Source organism: Hordeum vulgare, chromosome 3H, assembly GCF_904849725.1.
Source record: "Hordeum vulgare subsp. vulgare chromosome 3H, MorexV3_pseudomolecules_assembly, whole genome shotgun sequence".
Taxonomy (NCBI): Eukaryota; Viridiplantae; Streptophyta; class Magnoliopsida; order Poales; family Poaceae; genus Hordeum; species Hordeum vulgare.
In genome coordinates this window covers 101664953-101680488 of record NC_058520.1, presented here as the reverse complement: position 1 = coordinate 101680488, position 15536 = coordinate 101664953, and positions in this window count along the sequence as shown.

Sequence of the window (15536 nt, the reverse complement as noted above, 5' to 3'; positions counted from 1 at the left end):
GCCTGCATGGCGCCCCCCTGGTCGCGGGGTGGGCGCTTGTGGGGCCCCTGGGGCTCTTCTGGCTTGGCTCCCAAGTCCTTCGATCTTCTTCCGTTCCAGAAAAAATCTTTTCGGGGATTTTCTTCTGTTTGGACTCCGTTTCAAAATCTCCTCTGAAAGGGGTAAAAAACATGGAAAAAACAGGAACTGGCACTTGGCACTTAGTTAATAAGTTAGTCCCAGAAAATAAATAAAAGGCATGCAAAACATCCAAAGTTGACAAGATAATAGCATGAAACCATCAAAATTATAGATACGTTGGAGACGTATCAAGCATCCCCAAGCCTAACTCCTGCTCGTCCTCGAGTAGGGAAGTGACAAAGAATGAATTTTTGATGTGGAATGCTACCTAGCATAGTTCTCCTTTGCAACTTATTTCACGTGGCATGAATGTTCAGATCCGTACGATTCAAAACAATAGTTTGCTATTGACATGAAAAGAGTAATACTTCAAGCAAACTAGCAAAGTAATCATGAACTTTCAAAATAACAGGGCCAAAGAAAGTTATCCCTACAAAATCATTTAGTCTGGCTATGCTCCATCATCCTCACACAACTAATGCAAATCATGCACAACCCCGGAATTGGCCAAGTAATTGTTTCGCACTCTTACTTTCTCAAACTTTTTATAACTATCACGCAATACATGAGCGCGAGCCATGGATATAGTACTATAGGTGGAATAGAGTGTGGTGGAGGTTGTGAGACAAAAAAAAAGGAGGAGATGGTCACATTGACTCGGCGTATCAATAGGCTATGGAGATGCCCATTAATAGATATCAATGTGAATGAGTAGGGATTGCCATACAAGAGATGAACTAGAGCTATAAGTATGTGAAAGCTCAAGAGGAAAACTAGTGGGTGTGCATCCAACTTGCTTGCTCACGAAGACCTAGGGCAATTTTGAGGAAACCCATCATTGAAATATACAAGACAAGTTATATAATGAAGATTCCACTAGCATATGGTAGTGACAAAGCATGAAGCTCTCAATCATGAAGAACATGGTCCTAACATGAAGCACAAGTGTGGAAAAAGATAGTAGCATTGTCCCTTCTTTCTTTTTTTATATGGGCTCTTAGGCCTCTTTTTTTATTTTCTCTTTTCTCTCTTTTGGGGGGGGGGGCTCTTTGGCCTCTCTTTTTTATTTTTTCTTATTTTTTATTTCCTCACATGAGACAATGCTCTAATAATGATGATCATCACACTTTTATTTACTCACGGCTCAAAGATCACAATGATGATGACTCCATAGGAAATGCCTCCGACAGTGTACCGGGATGTGCAACGATCTAGTATGATCATGCAATGGCAATATAAGAGTGACGGCACAAGTCATGGGACGGAACGGTGGTAGTTGCATGGCAATATATCTCGGAATGGCTATGAAAATGCCATAGTAGGTAGGTATGGTGGCTATTTTGAGGAAGGAATTTGGTGGGTTTGTGCACCGGCGAGAATTGCGTGGCACTAGAGAGGCTAGCAATGGTGGAAGGTGAAAGTGCATCTATACCATGGACTCAACATTAGTCATAAAGAACTCACATACTTGTTGCGAAAGTTTCTATTGGTAATAGAAAGAAAGTGCTAAACGCATACTCTGAGGGGAAGGGGTGGTAGGTGTAAACCATCGCGCGATCCCGACCTCAACAAAAAGGATGACAATCAATAACACAAGTATTTCTAGATTCACAATACTCTACTAACATAACTCTCAGTATTACCAAATCCATGTCTCAAAACTAATTGAGAGGAATCGAAACTTCTCTTTCTCCTCAATGCACATGAAGATGGAGGTTTTTGCATCCTCTTTGGGTACCTAGCACATGGGACTACTTTCATAGCATAAGCAAACTACCAAATCACGCACCGTCGTGCTCTAAAGATATAAGTGAAGCACATGAGCAAAAGTATCTAGCTTTTTTCGAGAAAGCGCAAAAGTATCTAGCTCAAAAGATATAAGTGAAGCACATGAGAAAAAGTATCTAGCTCAAAAGATATAAGTGAAGCACTAGAGCAAAAGTATCTAGCTCAAAAGATATAAGTGAAGCACTAGAGAAAAAGTATCTAGCTCAAAAGATATAAGTGGAGCACTATGAGCATTCTAGCAAAATCATGATGAGTGCATGTCTATCTCACTCAAAAAGGTGTGCAGCAAGGATGATTGTGACACAACAAAAAGAAAATACTCCTATGATACAAGACGCTCCAAGTAAAACACATATCATGTGGTGAATAAAAATATAGCTCCAAGTAATGTTACCGATGGATTGAAGACGAAAGAGGGGATGCCTTCCCGGGGCATCCCCAAGCTTAGGCTTTTTGGTGTCCTTGAATTTGGCTTAGGGTGCCTTGGGCATCCCCAAGCTTGAGCTCTTTCCACTCCTTGTCTCTTTGTCCATGAGAGCATCACCCAAAACTTGAAAACTTCACAACACAAAACTTAAACAAAAACTTGTGATAACATTAGTATAAGAAAACAAACTACCACTTCTTTTGGTACTGTAGCAAACTTGAATTCCATCTATATTGATGAAGGGCTACTGTATTCTCACTTTTCCATGGCTAGTACCCCCCGATACTAACCATAGTTTCATCAAAACAAGCAACCAACTCAACAAAAACAGAATCTGTCAAAAACAGACCAGACGGTAGTAATCTGTATACTTCGTATACTTCTCGTACCTCAAAAAATCTGAAAAATTACGACGGTCTGGGTAAAACGCATATCAATCAGAGACAAAAAGAATCAACTCAAAATCTCTTTCTGAATAAAAATGTAAAATCATCTCGTGAGCAAAAAGTTTCTGTCTTTTTCCAGCACGATCAAACAACCATTACCAAGACTAATTATAAAGGCTTTGCTTGGCTCAAACACAAAAAGAAACACAAAAAACACAATCACAACAGAATTATGAAAATGTGGACACAACAAAACAGAAAGAAAAAGATAGATTCATTGGGTTGCCTCCCAACAAGCGCTATTATTTAACGCCCTTAGCTAGGCATAAAAGCGATAGAATCATGTATCGTCATCTTTGGTGCTCAAACCATAAGTGGCCCTCATCATGGATTCATAAGGCAATCTTATTTTCTTTCTAGGAAAGTGTTCCATACCCTTCCTTAAAGGAAATTGAAATCTAATATTCCCTTCCTTCATATCGATGATAGCACCGATAGTCCTTAGGAAAGGTCTACCAAGAATAATAGGGCATGTAGGATTGCAATCAATGTCAAGCACAATGAAATCCACGGGTACATAGTTCCTATTTGAAATAATAAGAACATCATTGATCCTTCCCATGGGTTTCTTGACAATAGAATCAGCAAGATGCAAATTAAGAGAACACTCTTCAATCTCATTAAAACCCAGAACATCACATAAAGATTTTGGAATCGCAGAAACACCAGCACCCAAATCACACAAAGCATTGCACTCATAGTTTTTTATTTTGATTTTGATGGTAGGTTCCCACTCATCATGAAGCTTTCTAGGGATAGAGACTTCCAATTCAAGTTTCTCTTCAAGAGCTTTTATCATAGCTTCGACGATATGATCGGTAAAGGCTTTGTTTTGGCTATAAGCGTGTGGAGAGTTCAACATGGATTGCATCAAGGAAATACATTAAATCAAGGAGCAACTATCATAATTGAACTCCTTGAAATCCATGGTAGTATTTTCATTACCACTCAAAGTTTTAACGTCTTCTACTCCACTTTTAATGCTTTTAGCATCATGGTAGATGGACTCCGAATCATTGGGGCACTTTTCAACCAAAGTGGATTCATATCCAGCCCCATAATCATTAGGTTTGACACAAGAAAACAAAGATTCAATGGGAGTCACACCAAGCACTTTAAGATCTTCGTGATTCTCATCACGAGAGCACGCCTTTTAAGCCATTCATGTCTAGCACGAATTTGGGCGGTTCTTTCTTGGCTCTCAATCATGGAAACACGCATAGCTTTCAAAGTTTACTCCATGTTGATTTTGGGAGGAGCACATCTAACTTTCAAAGCATCAACATCACAAGAAATCCTATCAACGCTCTTAGCCAAATCGTAAATTTTGAGTAGTTTTTCCTCTATGGACGCATTGAAAATCTTTTGAGAGTTGATGAACTCTTTGATATTACTCTCTACATCAGAGGGTAATCTATTGTAATTTCCATGAGTATTGTTGTAGGAGTTGCCAAAATAATTAGAGGAGTTACTAGGAAAAGGCCTAGGAACATAGTTTGCTCTAAAAGCATTGTTGTTGCCAAAGTTATTCCTACCAACAAAATTAACGTCCAAGCTAGCGTTGCTACTCTCAATCAAAGAAGACAAAGGCATATCATTAGGATCCAAAGGAGCACTTCTACTAGCAACCAAATTCATTAACTCATCCATCTTAGCACTCAACGAGTTAATAACTTCTATAGCGTGTACCTTCTTACTAGTAGGTGACCTTTCAGTGTGCCACTGAGAGTAGTTTGTCATGATGTTGTCTAAGAGCTTTGTGGCTTCTCCTAATGTGATTTCCATGAACGTTCCACCTGAGGCGGAGTCCAACATATTTCTAGAAGCGAAATTCAAGCCAGCGTAAAAGATTTGAATAATCATCCAAAGGCTCAAGCCATGAGCGGGACAATTTCTAATCATTAACTTCATTCTCTCCCAAGCTTGTGCAACATGTTCATGATCAAGTTGCTTGAAATTCATGATATCATTACGGAGAGAGATGATCTTAGCCGGCGGAAAATACTTGGATATAAGCATCTTTGCACTTATCCCAAGAATCGATACTATTTTTGGGCAAAGAAGAAAACCAAGTTTTTGCGCGATCTCGCAACGAGAAAGGAAAAAGCTTCAATTTAATCACGTCATTATCCACATCTTTTTCCTTTTGCATATTGCAAAGCTCAATGAAGGTATTGAGATGGGATGCGGCATCTTCACTAGGAAGGCCAAAGGATTGCTCTTTCATAACAAGATTCAGCAAAGCGGCATTGATTTCGTATGACTCCGCACTAGTGGCGGGAGCAATTGGAGTACTAATAAAATCATTATTATTAGTATTCGAGAAGTCACAAAGTTTGTTATTTTTGTTCATGGCGACTTTTGCAAGCAAGAAAGCACACAAGAAAACAAAACGCAGGCGAGAAAAAGGCGAATGAAAAGGGCGAATGAAAAAAGGCAAATTGGTGAAGTGGGGGAGAGGAAAACGAGAGGCAACTGGCAAACAAATTAAATGCAAGAGATGAGTTTGTGACACTTACTTGGATGAGTTCTTGACTTGATCTTCCTCCCCGACAACGGCGCCAGAAATCCTTCTGCTACTTCTCAAACAACAGCGCCAGAAATTGACACGTCGACGGAGATTGGGATTGCGTTGAATTTCCCCCTTGAAGAGGAAAGGGTGATGCAGCACATGAGCAGTAAGTATTTCCCTTAGTTTGAGAACCAAGGTATCGATCTAGAAGTAGGGTCTCGTCAAGTCCAGAGTACCTGCGCAAACACAAACAAGCTTGCACCCAACGCTTCAAAGGGGTTGTCAATCCCTTCAAGATTGTTTGCAAAGTGAGATCTGAAGGCGGAAAGTGCAACGAAGTAAAAAGTGTAAGGCTGAAAATTTGGTGTGGAGTAGACCCTGGGGCCATAGTGTGGGTGAACAAATTACTGTCGAGCAATTGATAGAACCGCGCAAAGTCATGACGATATCTAAGGCAATGATCATACATATAGGCATCACGTCCGAGACAAGTAGACCGATACTTTCTGCATCTACTACTATTACTCCACACATCGACCGCTATCCAGCATGCATCAAGTGTATTGAGTTCATGAAGAACAGAGTAACGCTTTAAGCAAGATGACATGATGTAGAGGGATAATCTCAAACCAATGATGAAAACCCCATCTTTTTACCCTTGATGGCAACAACACGATACGTGCCTCGCTACCCCTTATGTCACTGGGTGAGGTCACTGCACGGTATGAACACAAAACCAAGCACTTCTTCCATTGCAAGAATCATAGATCTAGTTGGCCAAACAAAACCCACAACTCGAGGAGAATTACAAGGATATGAAATCATGCATAAGAGAGATCATAAGAAACTCAAATAAGATTCATAGATAATCTGATCATAAATCCACAATTCATCGGATCTCGACAAACACACCGCAAAAGAAGATTACATCGGATAGATCTTCATGAAGATCATGATGAACTTTGTATTGAAGATCCAAGAGAGAGAAGAAGCCATCTAGTTACTAGCTATGGACCCGTAGGTCTATGGTGAACTACTCACGCATCATCGGAGAGATCATGGTATTGATGAAGAAGCCCTCCGTGTCCGAATCCCCCCTCCGGTAGGGCACCGGGACGTGGCCCAGATGGGATCTTGCGGAGACAGAAGCTTGCGGCGGCGGAAAAGTGATTATGATGCTCCCTTTATTTTTTGGGGAATATTTGGGAATTTATAGGCGCAAGATCTAGGTCAGGGGACCTCCAAGGGGGGCACAAGCCTGCATGGCGTGCCCCCTGGCCGCGGGGTGGGGGCTTGTGGGGCCCCTGGGGCTCTTCTAGCTTGGCTCCCAAGTCCTCCGATCTTCTTCCGTTCCAGAAAAAATCTTTTCGGGGATTTTCTTCCGTTTGGACTCCGTTTCAAAATCTCCTATGAAAGGGGTCAAAAACATGGAAAAAACAGGAACTGGAACTTGGAACTGAGTTAATAAGTTAGTCCTAGAAAATAATTAAAAGGCATGCAAAACATACAAAGTTTGACAACATAATAACATGAAACCATCAAAAATTATAGATACGTTGGAGACGTATCACGCCCCAATCTTCTACTGCATTGTAGTACATAGTTTTTTTACTAAACAGTACTATGGTTTGGTGCTTAGATGAGCCTTTTCAAGTCTTCCGCACGGGCCGCTATTGCCTCGCATCTGGTGCACGTGAAGCAGCCTGCTAGGGGCAGTACTCCTCGTCTTCCAGCGATCATCAAGAAAAACCACCGAAGACCGAAGTGACACATCTCCTCGTCTTTTCGTCTAGCAGCCATAGACGGACAACCCGATAGGTTTGGGCTCCTCCTTGGCTCCTGCTCTTGCTCAGGAGTCACGACATGAGAATGAAGTCATCTTATCGTCTGTTCTTGATGGCTTGATGGCTTGCATCACTGCATTAGGTCTCAATGAAGAACGGAAGCCCACAACCAACAGTGAGGATCTAAAGGCAAGGAAAGTTGAAGCCATCTCGGCATCGCCTGATCTCCGATATTCTTAAGTATTGTTTAATCGCATCGAGCATCGATAACCTGTAGGCGATCCTGTGGGGCTCACTGTGATTTCTAATTTCTATTTGCTCTTTCCTATTGCTAAAATCTTGTATCTAAGTTTATTCTTTTCATCTATTATAGGAATCAAAGGAACGAGGCTTTTCTTAATTGAAGTTATCAAAGTCCTATATGTGCACTGCCATAACATAACAAAGACTTACTAATTTGGCCACAATAACAAAGACTTACTGATTTCGCCACAATAATAAAGACTTACTTATTTGGCCACAATTTCATCTATAAGGAGAGGATTGATTATGAGGATGTTATTGAAGATTTTATTTCGAGGAACACCAAAAGTATGATGTTATTAAGTGAAGAGTACACAACCAAGAATGGGTACGATTCTTGATATTTCTCATTGCTATGTACGATATTACCATATTTATATTACTATAGTTATATTTATGTAGTTTTTATTAATGAGGTAGGGCTCATTTTAGAGTTTGGCACACGGCCTAAGATTTTTCTGGCCCGGCTCTGCTCCCATATCACTATCCATGGACAGTTATCATATCCGCTTTAGAGGTCAGCGTTGAAGATGCCCTAAGCCCCTAAAACCAAAACTTTTCGGAATAGATTACCTCTTTTCTATATAATAATCTTAATCAAACAAGAAATACTCCTTTGACATAAGATACAATTTGCTCCTTCCTTTTTATACACCCCCCCCCCCCCAAATTACTTGTGTTTTAGTATTAGACTAGAAGAATTAAGCGCGTGTTGTTGTGTCGTTGGTGTTGTTATGTTTTTATAAAATAAATTATTCTATTTGTTTTTAAAATATAGGTGTATTAGATTTCTAAAAGTCAAAACTCCTCAAGTTTGACCAAATTTGTAGAGAACTATATTAATATTTGTAATATCAACTTGTGATCATTAAATTCATTACGAAATAAATTTTCATATTTTCTTTATTTAGTATTGTGGATGCCAATATTTTTATGAACTTAGTCAAAGTTAAATAAATTTAACTTTTTAAGAAAAAAATACACCTTATATCTTGGAACTGAGAAAGGATTTGATTTGGCTAGCGTGAGAGGCTATGTAGTGTTTTCGTGGGTCTTTCGTCGTGTGATTTTGTGTTATGTGCTAATCAATCGATATTTACATTAGAGAATTTTCCGCGTCATTGTATGCATGTGCTATATGATGTTACAATAATATATTTGTAGGTGACGAGGGATTCACGGGATTGATATATTATTATAAGTGAGTTGCTCCCAATTAATTTTAAAAATCGTTGACCAAATCAGAATTATGAACCCAATCCCAAATCGAATACCTCAATTGAATCAAAAAGCTCCAAAATTAAGGAGCATAGTGCATTAAAAAATTGAATAGAAGAGCTTGTTAAGAAATTGCTGATCCGATCAAAACTGGATGACCAAATTTCAATTGGAGACCTTAATTGATTGTGAGGCCTCTGATCCTAAAAGGATTAGTGATATAGTATATACATCTGGATCTAAAAAAATCTGAAACATGTAATTTTCGACGGAGCTAATACATTTTTCTATGCAAGTTATCATTGCAACAAGAAACCAAAGGCTTGATGAAAGATAGTAAGGCCAACTCAAACGCACGACCTCAAACGGACGTCCGTTTTGTCTGGATTTCGTCCGTTTGGGGGTGGAAATGGGGTCACTTTCGTCTGGATATGTGTTTGCGTCGGCCTGGTGCCCAATGTGCGGCCGCATCTTGTCCCTGTGCATGCAAACATTGAGAGCCAAGGTCATTGGCCGCCGCCACGGTTCGCACTAGTTCACACCGGTCGGTAACACAGTCGACGGCCTATCGAATACTCACCCCATAGTCTTACGCCGGCAACAGGGCGAGCGGCCGATACAGGAGCCAACCTTCAAAAATGACATGTTTGACACTGGCAATAGAGCCAGTTGCCGGCACAAGAGCGATCCCTCAAAATGAACAGGTTTTTTATGCCGTGAACAAAGCCAGCAGCTGGCACACGGGTAACAAAGGTCTCACCTAGTTTAGGCCGTCGTGGGCGAAATCAGTGTCCTCATAGTGGTCGCGGTCGTCCTGGCTCTGGCCTCCTCAGGATTGAAAGCCTGACCTTGGTCGTGGTGCTGGAAGGCCTTGCCATGGCCCTCGAAGATGACGCTCTCCATGAACTCCAAGCAATCAGGGTCGTCGGTGGTGGGCGTCGGTTGTGCCATTCCATCAAACAGCTTGCACGCGCCCACGAAGCTTGTCGTCGAAATGACCTAGGTTGCTTCCTTTGCATCTCATTGGTCGTGTGGCCAGCGCCACTGTACCCCGGCGTCACGTTGAGGTCGACGACACCCGCGGGCGTGGCCGGAGCGACCACGCTGCCCTCCAGCGACATGGAAAACTGTGTCTGGCCATTGACGTAAGGGTGTGGCGGACGGGGTGAGGTGGACGAGCTGAGCGACCTTTACTAAGGAGGATGAACGACCGACGATCCCATGCTCGCCGCAGCGATGACAGCGACCGAGAGGATGGCTGGCGGTGGTCGTGCCAACCCTAGCATGAGGAGGGTGTTCACCTTGGAGACGACAAATTCCTTCTCCTCGACATCGGCAAGATGATGCGCTTGATGCCACGCGGCGACCTCGATAGCATAGGTCGTAGACGCCTTCATCTCCTTCGCCTTTGTCCGTCGGGCCCTCCTCTTCGCCTCTTAGGCGCCGAGTCTGACGATCTCCTTCGGCGTGCACTCAGATTGAGGCTTCCTCGAACCTTTGGAACCCTTCTTCTTTTCTGCGAGGCGCGCGGTCGTGGCCGCATCACCGGGGTTCCTCGGGTCACCGTCTATGGAGGAGGGCAGAAAGGGGGCGCGCGGGAAGGTTTGGATGAAATGGAGGAAAAGTGGGACGGGTGTGTACCAAACGGGCAGGCCGGGGAAGTACAAGGGTGCGTGTCCCTCCAGTCCCCGCGTTGTCCGTTTACCCGCAAATGCGGTCCAAACTTGAGGCAAAAATGGATCGAAAGCAGACTGAAAACGAACATTTATTTGTTTGTTCCCGCGCGTTGGGTCATGGCTTATGTTCATTTACTCATAAACAAACGCGGACAGACAAATTATGGCAGTGTGTTGGAGTCCTAAGAGCAACTCCAACGGGGTGACCCATTTTGTCTGTCGTCGTTCATTTGGGTCCGCGCAAACAAAAAGTTGGCCCAACCGCCGACCCAGACGAACGCGCGTCTATTTTTTGTCCGCGTGCCGACCCATTTCCAACCCAATCTTGAGCCTAATTTGCATCAGCCCGGACACGAAGCGGACGCGCGCAACGCGTGCCTACTCCCCTCCCTGGCCCGCCAGTCGGTGGCAAAGCGGACACTTTTTCCCTTCACTTTCCCCAAACCCTCCCGCGCCTGCTCGCACCGCCATGGACAATGACCTCGAGGCCGCCGCCGGCCTCACCTCCCTCGCCTCGTCCGGCGCCGCCCCCGCAGGCAGAGGCAAGCCATGCCCCACACCCCCTCCCCCCCCCCCCACACACACACAAGACCGTTGCGCCACCCAAGAAGAAGAAGAAGGAGTTGACGCCCGAGAAGCGGTCGTGGAGTCGGCCAAGAGGAAGGTTCGAAGGCACGCGCAGGTTGCAAGGGGCGAGGCAGCTGTCGCCACCGCCATCACCGCCGCCGCGCAGCAGGAAGACACCAATGCCCGGGTGATGGTGGCAATGAGGAAGGCCTTGTTGTACCTAGGGGTAAACCCTAGCCAACACGGGCTTGTCAACACTGCCATTGATGCGGCCGCACCCAACACGGGCTCGTCAGCATATCCTCGGATGATGCGGCCAGAGTCGCCGCGCGCGTATTCCACTCACCCGATTTCCGGCTTCCACGTCTACCCGCAAGGCAGACGCTTCTCCGGGGAATGCTCACTGAACGTGACCATTGTGGCCCCTTCCACGCCTGCGCCGATGACCATTGACATCAACGCCACGCCGGTGGCAGGCGGATCACCGTCCGGAGGCACGAGGAAACGCCAGCGCGAGATGTCAGCCGACATGCTCACCGATGCCCACAATATGTTCGACAGAATGTTGAGATGGACGCGGAGAAGCAAGCCAAGATGCTTGAGTTGGAGGAGGCGAAGCAAGCCAAGATGCTCGAGATCGAGGCCGCCAATGCCAAGACTAAGGCGAAAGAAGTGACCCTCGCAAGCATGAAGACGGGTGTAGAGATCATGAAGGATATCTGAACATCGTGTTGTCGAGGAAGATGTTATGGTCCGAGAAGATGCAGGCCGAAATGCTCAAGTTCGATTAGCTGTGATCTGCGACGGAGATCACGGTCCTTTTTTTGTATGCCGGCAAGTGTGCTGGCATGACTATGGGCCGACTTGGCATGGTCGAATTCCCGACCCTTTTGGTATGTTGACATGTGTGTCGAACTGCGTGGTGGTTTTCTGTAAGCTGGCAATGTATGTCGGCCGCTGGCATGATGCCGGCATAAACTATCGTTGGTATGATCTATGGTCGGGGACCTTTTTAATCTAAATATGTGGACATTACATGGATCGCCCACGTTGGACGCACGATCTACCTAAACAAACATGACGGACGCGAACCGGGCGATCGACCCAAACGGGTAAAAAAACGGATAAAGTGTGCGTCCGTTTAGAACAACTCCAACGGGGCGACCCAAACGGACAGTGTTTTTGTCCTCTTTTTGTCCGTTTGGGTCGTGTTTCGGTCTATCCATGTCTGTTTTTAATGGGCACATGCACTCAATGAAAAGTAAGTGGGCAGCGGCACTGTGGTATTAAAATAATAGAAGAGAGGTGGGTGGTGTGGGCCAGTGAATTAAATAAGCAGGCAGAAGTGGGTGGGTGGCTGTATGACAAGTAGGTCAGGTCGGCCTCATACGGACACCGGGAGGACACGCACGTCCGCGCCGACGCATTTCAATCCCAAATTTCAACCAGAAATGGGTTGGCGCGGACGTGAAATGGACACGTTTTGACAATGGATATGTGTGTTGGGTCATTATTTTTATCCGCGCGGATTTAAACGAACGGTGACGGACGAAACGAACCGCTCCGTTGGATTTGCTCTAAGATCGATCCGTTGGAGTTGTTGTAAACTAACGGAACGGACGATTTGGGGTTGGATTAGAGTTGGCATAAAACAGCACTAGGCTCGGGATGACAAGCGCATGTCACGGCGGCAGACAACGCAACCGCCGGCCGCAGGGAACTCGACACGTCGACGGATCTTTCACCGCGGGTAAATCATTAGCGACTGTCGAGGTGTCGACGTCCCGGGCGTCCCGCGGCCCAAATCCGAGGCTCGGGACGGGGTAATAAATCCGGGGGCGACTGAAAGTCTCTGCGCGAGCCAATGGGAACTCGACAGACTAGCCGGGCCGGGCGCTGATGGGGACTGAGAGCGAGAGCAACGTGCGGGCGGGTGACAAAAAGGACGCGCCCAGCTAGGCAAGCGATGGGGCTTGAGTTCACAGGGACGCGCCGTCCTCCTCCGCCACTGGCCAATGCCACTGCACCGCCGATCCGTCCATTTGACCGTCTCGTCGTCGTTGCGCCGGATAGAAAGACAGCAGGAAAAGTCGCCCTCCTTTCTTTCTTTTCGCTCCTCCATCTAGTTCCATCGCGCACGTAGGATTATATGACGACATGCCAAGATTGGAGATAGGCCCGCTTTGTGTGGTTGGTCACAGTCGCGGTCACAGGGTAAAAAATCTAGTGCAGGAACAGGAGTTCATGTTCATGCCTTCCCTTTGCGATCCGAGCACCATGAAACGGGAGGCCTCATGAAACAGTGTAAGATCATCAAATCCGTCTCAAATGCTCGTACATGCCCACTGATCACTAACCGATCATTAAAAAAAAGACTCTAACGGGTATCTTAAACGGGTCTCAAACGTCATGTCTAACCGTCACTCTAATATCCAATCTAAACATGGGCCTATGTAGAAGCGACCGGGGTTTCATTATAGAGAAAATATAACTAACAGCACCGCATCTCGTCATTATCATGCGGCTGCGCAAGCGATTCGTTGTGTTCTCTTAGTCATGCATACATGCATGTAATGATTCATTTTTAAATGACCGAAATTTTTAAAAAAATTATCTCTTAAACCATTAATTCGATCGATGATCCATTTTCGTCGTTGACTTTGTTTCGACGAAATCTTTAAAACTAGATCCATGTCGACATGTTTCGACAACTTTTTTTTTACTCGTACTTACCACATTTGTTGTACTTACTTGTCATATTAACAAGTACTTACTTGTTTGATAAAAAATAACTTAATCGCCATATTTTCAAAAATTACATATAAATATGATATCTCGACATAATCAAACTAGCAAACACAAACAACTTTTTATAGACGATTACGCGCGAAAATATGACAACTCTACGTATTTAAAACCGATGACCACAAGAAATCTTTTTTGGTCATCGTTTGTAAATATGACAACTTGTCCTAGTTAAACTAACAAGCACACAAAATAGTTTTCTAGCAAAGTTGTATGTAAATACGGCAAGTTAGCATATTTAAATTGGCAAACACAACCTATTACATGCTTTTTTATATCATGCATAATAAAAACTGCTGCAAGGCTTTGTACAAAACAACATTAAGAAGTGTCAATCAAGTTATTTTTCTTAGACAAGTAAGTGGTTAATAATATGACGAGTGGGTCAAAAAATGTGGCAAGTATGAACCGAAAAAAGTAGTTGACAAAACATATCGACATGGGATCTAGTTTCGAAGAACTCGTCGCGAGAAAGTCAATGGTAAAACGGATCATCGATTGAATTAACGGTTTTGTAGATAAAACTTTTTGAATTTCAAACATCAAAGAGAATCGGGCCAAGTCGGTCGTTTAAGGAGTCGCCGCATGGGAGAGCACATATGTGGCGCCGCTCCCTACTCAATCCCTTCATTATATATTGATGTTCAAACTAGTTTATGATAGGTTTTCAAATTGGATTGGCAATGCATATCATGATGTAAACACCACATGGTTTCAACAAGAAATGTTGGGCATGCCTTGTTAAACAGAGTTGTGCTAAACCATTGTCTTCCTAAACAATCAAATGCCTTTTAGAACCTATTTTGCAATTTGGTGTTGAAACATAGCCAAGAAAGTAGAGAAAAACAATAGGGTAACCAAATGGAAAACAAATAGGCAAAAATTGGATGGAAAGTTGGATTATCACAATTCATCACAGAGCCAAACCCATTCTTGATATCCCTAAATTTTGCACATGGTCCCTCTTCCCTACAATAATCGTCTATACCTTATCTCTTACTCGATATCGCATGTTAAACATTTTTCTTAAATCACCGGGGGAAGAGATTCCTCACCTGAGGGGGAACACAAAGAGATTTACACCAAATGGATACAAAAAGAGGTGGGGATGATGGGGGGGGGGGGAGGGGGGAGGTCGATCATTCTCTCCTCACTGAGAAGCACGCTACCCAATCATTTCCATCGTGGCATTGATCACGCGGGAATCTGGCTCGTCATAGGACGACATCATCTTTGCACAACTTCCTAAGTTGAACAGTCAAGGGGGGTCGCCTCATAGAAGACGACAACATTCATGTGTTTCTAGAGGTTCTAAACATACAACATCATGAACGAACGAGGACGATGAGCTTTGACGACGGAGCAGCAAGTGAGCAAAGGGCGCCAACTCAAGAGCCGATGAGGTCGCCCCCATCGAGTGGTTCTCAGATCCCGTGGACAAACCAGCAGCCAAACAAAGTCCAAAATGAGACCATTTTCATAAATTTAAGAAAACTCTTGTGTCAAGAATGAGGAGTACAGAAGGACACGCCAAAAAACTGCCCAGAGCCGAGAGGGCTGGGTTATTACCCCACTCAAAATTTAAACTGTGATAAGTTTGTATCCCTTTGTAAAAAAATAAACTTACTTCCTTCTACCCATATTATCCGTCGTTTCAAACAGATGTATCTGGCATCGAAATACGTCTGGATACATCTGTTTGAGCCACAGGTAATATGCATCGAAGGGGATGCTACTTGATATCATCTAATTTTACAAAGAAACTCCTCCCCTCAAATCCTTTCCTCCCACCTACATAAAATAAAACAGGTAGCGGTTAAGAGCCTAACCATAAACAAACTTAATATCATCTATTTTTTTTTACTTCATATGAATTTTGTCTCCTCCATG